Source organism: Typopeltis vanoorti, chromosome 17 (genome assembly GCF_054136105.1).
Source record: "Typopeltis vanoorti isolate ZY-2024b chromosome 17, IOZ_Tvanoo_1.0, whole genome shotgun sequence".
Classification (NCBI taxonomy): Eukaryota; Metazoa; Arthropoda; class Arachnida; order Uropygi; family Thelyphonidae; genus Typopeltis; species Typopeltis vanoorti.
In genome coordinates, this window is record NC_143565.1 from 100,201,520 (window position 1) to 100,214,112 (window position 12,593).

Here is a 12,593-nt window from a genome sequence, read left to right on the forward strand (position 1 = left end):
TCTCCTGATTATGGGTTTTAGGCAATTTAATGCAGCCACTTTACCATTCCTCTGCTGCGTCCCTCTAAGGGTAAGTATTTTATATTTCGAGATATTCATGTTCTGAAGCAATTTGACAGTTTGCAAGATGAAAGAAGAGTTTTCCGGGAGAGGAATCCTTCTAGCTCTCTATGAGACCAGGTAACTTACCTTCATTTTAAAAGCCCTGGTAAAGGTTCCCGTCCTAGAAGGGATTCGAAACCACGTCTTTCCAACCAAACTTTGCCTATTACAACAGAGCTATGGAGACTCTCCCTATGATAATAGTTAAGATTCTTCCATCGAAGGATGAAAAATTTAATTTTTTCAACTTTCATTCAAGCAACTAATAAATGCTCCTCTCTCTCTCTCTCTCTCTCTTCATAGATGCGATTCGCACCCAGGTTTTGCCAACCAAAAAAGGCGCTTTGTTCTGAAGCCACATCATAAAGATTCAGTGCGTTTCTGTAACCATAGTTATCAGATTAAGTCCTATGCCTGTCGTGTTTATTTACAACTGCATATGTTCTAAGACCAATCCCCCTTTTTATTGATGACCAGCTACTATCAAGAGACATTAATTCTGTTTTACTGGAAAAATCCAAACATTCTTCTAGTGTATGGTATGAATTGGCCAAGATTTCTTCAATACAGAAACAAATATCGCATAAATTATAACATACATGTATTATCGTCTATACCTTCGATCACGTTTCCTGAGATTCAGATTGAAATATACTAAGAGATAATGGCTTCTCTATTCGGATCATGATATGCAAAGAAATGGCTGAATTAGCGACGTTCGTTTATTCATTCTTTAACCCTCAGTGTTCATCCATTATTGTACATTACTGTATGTATAATTTTCTATTTTTATGGGATTCCACCTCATTAAAGGTTTGTAAACCTTTTATATTTATCTCCATCTCCCCCCCCACACACACACAGAACAGCCATGCTTTTTTAAATGGGCATTCTGGTTATTAAACATGAAAGACAATTTACTTTTGGAAGTGTTTGGTTCGAACAATTCAAAAATGAAAAATATTTATAAATAGCGTAATTTATCTCTTTTCTTGATATCCATAAGGAGAAGATAATTTTGACCTCTCTTCTCTCTAAAAATGAAATATGGCAAATTTAGATGATGGACCTCACATTTCTGGGTCCATCATCTAAATTTGCCATAGGTTGAATTTATGACTGTCTTTCGACGGAAGATATATTTGATTGATTAGTGTAACACTACCTCCCCGCTTATTGGAGAACTGAAGTGGCATGAAAAAGTTGCATGTTTGGTCTTTAGATCAGTGTTTCTGGGTTATGCAAAAAATACAAAAATATAAAATAAATTTTATAAAAACCATAACCCAGTAGTAATGAGCTATTGTTTTACATCTGTTGTGGGTGAGAATAGTATGGATTTTATTATTATTATTATTATTTTATATTCCATGCTATTGTGAATGTGAATTTATATTCCATACTAAAGTATTCCATACTTGAGAACGAAAAGGCGTTAGTGGATATTTTTGAATTGTAATCTCCAAATTATATTTCATGAGGAATAATAATTCATATTTTTTAATTATTTATTTTTAAGATTTCAAATGTAAAAACAGTGGCATTACATTTTTAATTTAATATGATCCCATGTAAGCTGTCATTTATATGACTTGTTTTCGTTCATTTTCTAAACAATAAATTCTAATTCTACAATATTATTTGAATAAAATAATATTAGTGATATTATTTTATTATTTGAATAAAATAATATTATACAAATAGAAGCATGCAGAACACAACGAAATTTGGTAAGTTATTTATGTAGTCATTTGAATACATTTCTATCAGTAAGCATTCTCATTAGGTTCACCGGATGTTTAAGCAACTGTGAAATTTTTTAGTTGTTATTTTTACCAACTTAGCTTTCATTTATTTGCTTTCCTGAAATTTCTTGTTGTGGCAGACTGGTTATTAAGTTCATTGTCTAGTTAACAGTAATTACAGGTTATCGCTTTTTTATAGAAATAATTACAATGTTTATTCGTACCATTTTGTTTATAGTGTTGTTAGGTTGAATTACTATATTTTATTCACATTACTTAATATAATTAACTTTACGAAAAATTTTCACTAAGTTGCATTGAAGTTCGTTTTTATGAACATTTTCTGTCGAAAGATCTCATTTTACCGGCTTTCTAGGTGGCGCCACAATTCTCTGACAGGTGTAGAATGTTTACGCTGTGAAATAATACAAATGCCTTGCCAGTAAGATAACTAACTATCGTGGGAGAGGTACAGTTGCGCCAATGGCGGGAAAGTGTTTATCTGCTGAATATGATTCAAACTGCGTATACATTTAATATATAGAAACACAAAGTTTTATACGTAAGAAGTCAGGAAATGTGCTTGACTGGTAAACCTTCACAAATTGCTGTTAAATCATGAGATTTTATGTGAGTGTTAAGTTATTGTGATTGTCATACTTTGTTACTATGAACTACTTCAAAATACATTTATTGGTGTGAGCTAAGTAAGATAATAAAGGACTTTTGAAAGCGACAAAACATGTACATCTGCACTCTGAGTGCCTCTACATTTAATTATATCACGACACTCAGAGCGTTTTGTCATAGATCGCCTCGTTGCTAACTGGCTAGGCCTAAACAGCTGCGTTTCGTGGTAAGTGCGCGTCGGCTGTTCACCATGGTAACTCTTGTATAGGTGTAACTGAAGTGTTCTTATTTGAATTGAGTTTACGTAGCATAGTCATATAACATATTGAACCGAAGCGAAGTATACATGAACACTTGAGGTAGTATGTGATAACTGTTACATGGAACGAAAAACAAGCATTGCTGCAGTAGTAGTAACCTTTGCTTTCAATAAATGAAAAGGATAATGTTTGTTTTCAGAAAACATTTTACAGAGTTCCTAAAAATTATTTGAACTAGTGATAATAATTTATTGATTTGAATAATTGTAGCTGAGTACTTCATGAAATGGTAAGTACGTTTTATTATGACATTTGCAACTTTTAAAATTATATTTTCAGTATCATTTCCATCCCGTTTTGGGCATTTACCTTCAATTTAAATTTTCTAATAGCAGGATATCTAAAAATTAATAAGTCAGAATAATGATTGTCATATCAGCAATTTTAATTTTGTTGATGTCAGCATATTAAATAATTTCATGTTTTTCTGAGCCAAGGAAAATACTCTTTTTTTGGAATAGTATTCAAGTATGCATTTTTGATATTGTTAAATATTATTTACTTTTTTGTGTGAAAGCTTTCATTTTGAAATATGTATACTTCTTTGATATCCGTCCATTGTATATTATATATTCATGTAAGAAACGACGCGATTAATCATACGTTCCCGGAAAAAAAAAAAAAAAAAGAGAGAAAAGAAATGCACATATGCCTTTGTCCCATACGACATAATAATTTTGATATTCCGAAACAAATATAGTAATTACCAGTAATTATTCATAATATTGTGTAATACGTTTATGAACCGAAAATGCTTTTATATCACTCGTAATTAATTACTAATAATAACAATTATAGTACTGTTGAGTTTGACATTGTTCTTTTAATTACTATTAATGTTTTAAATATGGGTTACATACACAAGTTCCCTCCACCCTCCAGTTTAGTAATATATTTTAGAAACATTGCAATCTTATGTTTTAAAGCATGTTTTTAAAAATCTTTTCCATATAAAATACAGAAGAAAACTTCACCTTCTCTTGCGTTTTCACTATCATTTTACTTTCATGTGCAATTGTTTGGTTTTCAATTTCTCTAATCTTATTTTTATTTTTTTTAAAAATAATACTTAGATGCCTTTGCACATCGGCTCTTATGTTCACAACCACTTTGAAAAGCGGTAACCTATGTTATGGACTAGAAATTACACAATGCATATAATTTCGGTTTTCGTTTTTAGATTAATTACATGTCTAAATAAGAATAATAGAAAAGTACTTTAGGTAAAAAAAAAGAGACAGCTAAATAAGAAATATTGCAAGAATTTTGGTAGAGACAATGCCATTTCTAAATCACATTCACGTTGGTTAGCTCCGCCTTTTAGAATTAATATCTCCTTTTATGGATTGAAGACATTACGACATTTCTTTTAGCACCATAATAAAGTTATTATTACCGAAATATAATTTAAAACAGATATTCATCTCTCTGGTTTTATTGAAAATGTAAATGGATTTTTTAATCTATAGGAAGTAATTTTTCCATAGCGATTTGTTGATCATCCATAATAAAAAAAAACCTACCGAATTTTGTTCATCCCCAATATTTTAATATTCTCTTTTCATGCACTGTTCAGTTGGTATAAAATTAACTATTAGTTATCAGTATTATATTATTATTATGTTACACCTCCAGGGAGTCCGAAGACTCATCGAGGGGGAGTGTGCCAACATGTTCTCTTAAATAAATTATAATACTTCGGGTATATATTTTCCAAAGGAACAGTTCTTATAGTTGCTAAATGGATATGGAACATTATTTTATTCTTTTTCTTCAGTGCCCTTTCTTATGAACTTGCATGAAAGACAAACACATGATAATTAATAATTTAATTAAAAAAAATTAATTTTAGTATATCGTGATTTCTTAAAATTTTATTTATGCTTAGAAAATCGAATAATTCTTTGATTACTAGGTTATTCTTATTTTATATGTATACATTACTTGAAAAAAAAAATAAAACCATGTTCATATTTTATTATAGATTTATTTTAACTTAATTTAGTTTTTGTTTTTTTTAATGTGAATCCTACCCATGAGATGTGAACTTATGGTACATTAGTACCATGGGTCAGTTGTAATTTATAGAAGGGAGATTTATGGTCTATTTTGCTCTTTCACACACATACTTGTGTGTGAGATTGAAGTTTTACGTATCCTCTACACCCACTTTGAGAGTACATACCAGGAATTTGATATGTGCTGTTTCCAGTCTTGTGGAATATTTGTGGTAATATTTCGCATAAGAACTGGAAACAGCACATCATTTAATCCTTAGCCTACTTATGGTTGGCTAAGGATTAAGGCTATGGTACTAATCTTGAAGTCTGAAATAAAAACCAAACACATTAAATAATATTTTATTAAAGTGACTAAATTAATATATTTTTACTTCTTAATAAGAAATGTTTCAATACACATGAAGTAGAGAGAGAAAGAACTAAGGATCATACCTGAAAGTTGTGTAGAAGTGTGGTTAGCATGATATGTCCATAGATATTTTTGCTTGAAGAGTGGTGAATGACTGGAATAAATTGCCAGAGGTAGTTGTAAGTGCCCTGATGGTAATGGAGAGGTATGATAGATATTGTGTGAATAATGGTTAGTTTGGTCTCCCACAATGAGTCTTTTGGCTTCATGGAGATACCTGTATAATAATAATTAATTGCTGCAAAAACTAAACAGTATTTATTTATGCAATCCTGGATCATCTCGAAGTATGGTGAACTCACACTAATGAGAAAAATCATCAATATAAATTTACCTAATGGGTTATATATTTAAGTAAAAGTTAATAGGAATAATATACACTTGCATTAGCTATGGGTTACATTAGTTTTGTTTTTGCATAATACTGCAACAGAACTGTTGCAGTTTCTCTTTAGTAGTGCAAACATTCTGTTCAGATCAGTTTAATACTAATTTCCTAAAAATAAGAGGATGTACCCCAAACAAAAAAAAAAAAAAAATTCTTTCTCTGTCAGCAAACATAAAACCAGATTTGGATATCTGGATTGCTTTAAGTTGCTTAAAGGGAAATCCATAAACTGATATCAGCAAATGCTTTTTAATTTGAAATATATGGGCATATTTATGTTAGTACTCCTCACAAAAGTTGTAAACCTATCAGATTTTCTAACCCTTAGTCTGATCTGAGAACCTGGTTTCATAGACCAACCACACTAACTTTTCAAGCCACTTCAGGCTTTTATCAGCATGCTGTCTATCTTGCATTAGTTTTCTGCAATCTAAACATGCCATTTTCATAATAGTGTATGTATCAATATATTTTCATATAAGTATATACCACTTAAAAATCCTTAGACCAAACAACAGTTGTAAGTTCAGTGCTAGTTGTAAAATGAGGCATTTCTTTCATATTAACTCTATCCAAGAAAAGTTGAAATGGTACTTCCTCTCCCTCCTGTACTCATTGCATGAGCATAGTAGTGTGATATTACACTGCTGATAAATCATCCAACACCTGGTGCTTTTTGCCTTAGGCACCACTTAAGAGGTGCTGATTTGCAACTTTTAATTTAATTGTTATCATTTTCCTTTATGTAAATCTCACATACAAATGATTGCAAATCATTTATATATGAGATAGCACTGTGGAGCTGAGATTAACTATTCTAGAAACCTTGCACTAGAGATCAAACATGGACTTTTTCAAGCCATTTTGGGCCTCCAGTGAGCAGTTGGTGGTGTCATACCCACTTGAAGACATTCACAACCTGCAGAAATACACTGCAGATATGTCTACAATGGGGTTTCAACCCATGACTTATTGGTTGGAAACTGCCCACTTGGTGAACCAGGCTCTCATATTGCTAAAAGGTAGTACCGAATTATTATTATTATTATTATTATTATTATTATTATTATTATTGTCTCCATTGCAAAAAAATTAATACTAGCCTTGATCAGTGGAATGAAGATCTAAAATTAACTAGTTATGAAGCCAATTGTCACATATATGACAAAGAACTAATTGAGTGTCTAGATATTAAGAACTAATCCAGAAAAGGAAGACTCTCTTGAAATGATATCATCAAGGTTAAAAAGCATATGTTAATCTGAATTATTTAATAAAAATAATCTTAGTTATCCATTTCCTGAAGTAATTTCATTGCTATTTCAATAGGATACAAGTAAGTTAAGAAGGAGAATAGTGAATGATCTGATGTTTATTTTATAGGAGTAATGCTGTTGGGATAATTAAGTTATGGCATCATTTCTTAATGACATAATTGGTATGACTGCAGCTGAGCCACTGCATTCAAACCTTACAACTGAAGTTACATGGAGAGAAGGAAACAGTGACCGAGAATCCAGAAACGGTAAATGTAGGCCACAAATTTGGGTGAATGGGTGCAGGATTCTTTGTTATAAAGAGTTCTTCAGATTGAGGGAACAGTGATGGGTTTGCCTATTTCACTTTCCATCTATAATTGTTATGCAAGACTTTGCATAACATCTTGTCTGGTCCTCACCCTTCCATTTAAACATAGAGACACCATTTTTGTAATTTGAGATCTTATCTCTCTGAGAGATTTACATACCTTCCTTCAAGAGATTAATTCCCTCCATCATAGATTATCCAATTTAAATTTATATTGGCAGCTGTCTTAACAATTCTTTTCTAGATTGTTTATAGAGAATAGCATATAATGCATCAAGATAGCTGTGGGCCTAGGGGGGTGGGTGGGCTATTTGTCCTTATGTGCATAATTGCCAGGTATTCAGAACAAGAGGGGGGGAGAAGGAGTTTGTGGCATTTTAGTTCCTCTTGCCCAAAAGTTATTGACAAATTACTCAGATATGGCTGACAGAAGGTGATATAGTTAGTGAGATAGGATGTGAAGGGTGGTAGTAATTTCAGGGAGGATAGAGAGAAAAGAATGAGGAGAGGAGTATGTTGATAACATTATTATTATTACGGACAACTCCAAGGAGTCGACAGACTTATCGAGGGAGGCCCTAACATCATGTCAAGAACAACTATTTGACATTCACATAATATCTGTCATACCTCGCCTTGAACTCATTCACAGTCATGGCACCCACAACAGACTCTGGCAGCTTATTTCACTCATTCACCACTCTCCAAGTAAAAACCTAGCTCTAACACCCTTGCTAACCACACTCTTGCCCAGCTTCCATGTATGGTCCCTAGTCCTCCCACCACCACCAGTCCTATTCTCAAAAATATCTTCTGAATTAATCTTACAGAAACTCTTCAGTAATTTAAATGTCTCAATCATATCACCCCTTTTCCACCTATCAACCAATTTCTGCAACCTACAAATCTTCAACCTGTTCTCATAAGGTTCATTCCATAGACCTGCTATCATCTTGGTCGCATGTCTATGCATCCTCTCTTCCTCCTCCCCATCAAGAAGAAACCCTGGCGCCATATCTGGGCACAGTAGTCTAGATGGGGTCTTATCAAGGCTTGATACAGAGGAACAATAACCTGTTTGTCTCTGCTTGTTAAAGTATTTTTCAGCAACCAAGTGATTTGATGATCTGATTTAGCCATTTTTGTGATGTGCCCCATAAACTTCAACTCCCTATCCACCAACACTCCCAAATCCGTGGCCTCGTCAATCTCTTGGCATACGGTTCCACCAATGTGATATACTGCTGCTAATCTTTTCACCCCAAAATGCATAACCTTACACTTTGCCACATTAAATTGACATCCATTCTCCTTAGCCCAGTTTTCCAAACTATCCAAATCATCTTGCAAAATTTTGACAACCTGTGCACTCACTATTGTATAAGTGCACTCACCATTGTATAAGGCTTTGATTAGGCCACACATGGACTGTTGTGCCCAGATTTGGTCACCTGGTTTTTAGAAGGATGAAAAGATGTTGGAGAGGGGTCCAAAGGCGACTGACTAAGGTAGTTTCTGACCTCTGGAATGTTGAGTATGAGGAAAGATTGAGAAGATGTAATTTGCAGAGTCTGGTGGACAGGAGGAAGAGGAGAGATATGATAGAGACCTACAAGTTGGTAAGGGGTTGTTATAGGATCAATGTTGGAGTAGTTCTACAGAAAATAGTGAGAGATCAGGGGAGAACCAGAGGTCATCCCTGGAAACTGTATAAAGAGGGTGTGAGTAGGGGAGTGAGAGGCAGGTTTTTTCGTGCAGAGTTGTAAATGATTGGAATGCCTTGCCTGAGAGTGTGGTGTCTGCAAGGAGTTTGAGTGTGTTTAAGACACGGTATGATGAGCTGTGTGTGTGATAAAGGAACCTTCCAGATGAGTCTTTGACTCCATGAGTCTTGGGGGTAATAATAATAAATGCTCTACCCAACTTTGCATCATCAACAAACAAATGAACACTTCCTCTCAGATCCTTTCCTATATCATTAATGAACAATTTGAAAAGTAGTGGTCCAAGAACAGAACCCTGCAGCACACCACTAGTCACAGGCCGTCTTTTGGACTCTACTCCTGAATAAACCACTCTCTGATATCTCTCCATCAACCACCCTCCCATCCATCTCACCAACCCTATATCCATCCCCCACATGCTGCAGTTTACTGATTAGTTTACTGATTTGACAGGATTCCATGTGGTATCCTGTCAAAGGCCTTAGCAAGGTCCAGTAGAATCACTGTAATTCATTACCCTTATCCGGTTCAGCCATCACTGTGTTATAAAACGTGAGCAAGTTACTGAGGCATGATCTACCCTTCACAAAACCATGTTGTCCCCCATACAATATCCCATTTTCATCTATCCAATCCTGTATTCTTTTCTTGACTAATTTCTCTAAGACCTTGACAATGATTCCTGATATGCTGATCGGTCGGTAATTTACAGCAGCAGTCTTGGAACCTCCTTCATGCAGTGGAACTATTTCCCCCTGTTTCCACCCCCCTTGGGACTAACCCAGACCCGAGACTCAAATTAAACAAAATGGTCAAGGGTACTGACAATTCTTTAGCCGCTTCACGTACGACACGAGCTTGTATACCATCCAATTCCACAGATGTATTGACATTGAGGTTTTGTAATAGACTATACACCTTCACTTCATTCACCAGAATTCCCATATAAGCTATTGGTTCATTCATTCTTGCAATGTCACCACCTGGATGATATACTCTTGCAAAGTGCTTGCTCAGTAATTTAACTATATCAACTGATTCGGTTACCTCCCTATCATCGGCATTCTTTAAAATCATTCTGCCATATACATTTTTTCTTTTACTTGCCACATGTTGAAAAAACTGTTTGGGATTCTCTTTAGCCTGCACGGCTTATGTTCTTTCATAATCCGCTTTTGCTTTTCTTACCACGCTCGTTACCCTTCTGGCCTGTGCTTTATACCATTCATGTGTCTGCCAGTCACCTTTCTCCTTAAATTCCCTCCATAGTTGTTTCTTTTTTTTCAGCTCAAGCTTAATGATGTTATTCATCCATTTAACCCCTACTTGATTTATTATCCATACTCTAGGTATACAGTCAGCCATTGCCTCATGCAAACACTTCTTAACCACCTCCCATGCACTATCAACATCCAGCCCTTGAAGTTTTATATGCCATGACGCTGAACCAATCAAACTCCTAAGTCTGTCATACTTACCAACCCGATAATTCCACATGTACCCTCTCTTAATTGTAAATTCCACACCTTTAGCCACCTCCCAAGTCAAGACCCTATGATCACTCTCACCAATTGGTGGCAACGTGGTTATATTCGTTACAGCCAAGTTCTCAGATGCAATTACTAGGTCAAGCACTCTCTGACCACTAGTATTTTCCATTACATGCTGTCGCAGATAGTTTTCCCTTAATAACTGCATAAAATCCAATTCCTTCCTCCCATGTGTCCTCTCCTCCTTCCAATCAATGTTACCATAGTTGAAATCTCCCATAATAATTACCCTCCTTCCACTCATTTCTTCTGTTTGCTTATGCATACTATCTCCACCATCTATTCCATCATCCTATAGCAGCACCCAACTGTATATTTTGTTCTGCTAGTCTCAATCTCACACCAAATGGCCTCAAATGTGCTCTTTTCTCTATCCTGCAGTTCCACTTCTATTCTCCTTGGCTGTAGCTCATCAGTTATCATCAATAACACTCCTCCCCCAATTTTATTCTCCCTGTCACTCCTGAACACACCATACCCCTCACATTCTATCCCACTAGCTATATCATCTTCTGTCAGCCGTGTTTCACTAATGCCAATAACCTGTGGCCTGGAAGTGCCAACCAAGGCCAAAAATTCTTCCTTCTTATTCCTGATACTTCTGGCATTAGTATATATGAATTTCAGAAGCCCATTTGTCCCATTCCTATTTTGATGCCTTATACTAACTATCCCGTTCTGATTTTTTGTCCTTCGTACTCACTTGGGCATTTTACACACATTCATACACTCAACTGTCTCCCTAAAGTCTGCATATCTACTTCCCCCCCCCCCTTAATAACTCTAGTGTCCCTGATTCTGCACATTCACTTCATTCAACAACACCTTTTCAAGTCTCCATACACCAAATCCATTCAAATGTAAACCATCCATCTTATATAAATCCTTTTGCCCATCGAACTCACTCCACACATCCACAAATTCCACGCCACACTCCTGCATAATCCGCACATGAAGTCATTAGCAATTTTGGCCCTCCTTCTATACTCTTCGCTGTCATACCGCAGCAACAGACTCACCATCCTAACTCTCTCACACTTCTCTTCTGCCACCTCAAGCAATTCCTTCAAATCCTCTCTCATAGCTATTTTGTCTCCTTTCAAATCATTTGTTCCTGCTACCACTATCAATTCTTTCACCCTCTGCTTTTGCATTCTAATTGACTCGCTTACATCCATAACGTTAGCAAAATCGGTTGGTACGATTTTGTTAAACTCTCATCTATCACACCTCCTACTAACGAATCTCCGTACAACAATCGCTCTTTCATTTTATTTACACTCACTGTCATACTCTTATTTTTCTTATTATACTTTTGCCGTTCATTATTTGGTATGCTTGGTAAACATTTTTGCCAATGCTCCAGCTGCCGATTAGCCCTGTGTATCGCTCCGCATAACCTTGCGATCTCACTCATTGCATCTCTCTCATCATTTTTATTATCCGTTAATTCATTCATTCGTTATGTATGTTTGCCCTCATTCTCACTCTCAATGCCACTCTCACAGCTATCTGGTGCTACCTCACAAATAATATCACTATTCATGCCTCGCATATCACTATTTTCTACAGTCTCACTTTCAACAACGATATCACTCTCACGACCTGAAACACTCTTTAAATCTTCACATTCCTTACACTTTCTGCACACATTCACTCCACTATCCTTGTCTAACCAGACTCCAACTGCTCTCCTCAAAGCATACATTTCACAAACGGTACACTGAATAAAATCCTTTAAATTAAAATTTTTAGACAAAGATGGCGACCTGGACCCCTAATAGCTGATGAACTGCAGTTGAAAAGAGTAGGAATTCGGTTGAAGGTCAGTGAAAATAGTGCATTTGAGGCCACCTGGTGTGAGACAGAGGTCAACAGGACAAAATATACAGTTTCTGCCATAGATCAGGGGATATGAAGGATGATGGGGATAGTATGCATCAGCAAATAAGCTCAATGAGTGGAGGCAAGTAATTATTATGGGCATGGGCGTCCACAGAAAATTTTCCAGGGGGGGTAGGAAGCTTGGAGAAATTACATCAGTAAATTTTAATTTAATTTTTTTTTTTTTTCCCACAAGTTGATCCTTGTGGGGGGGGCAAGTGAACCGTTTGACC

General features: G+C 35.5%; 1 protein-coding gene across 2 annotated transcripts in view; it reads left to right on the top strand.

The window, feature by feature from the left end:
- Positions 1-2,425: 2,425 nt before the first annotated feature.
- The window catches only part of Nin (blastoderm-specific gene 25D), a 511,736-nt gene continuing 501,568 nt past the window's right edge, over positions 2,426-12,593 (top strand). For both annotated transcript variants that reach the window (XM_090406751.1, XM_090406750.1), the window contains exon 1: positions 2,426-3,026. The gene's annotated coding sequence lies outside the window, so the exon portion shown is untranslated. The remainder of the gene's footprint in view (positions 3,027-12,593) is intronic.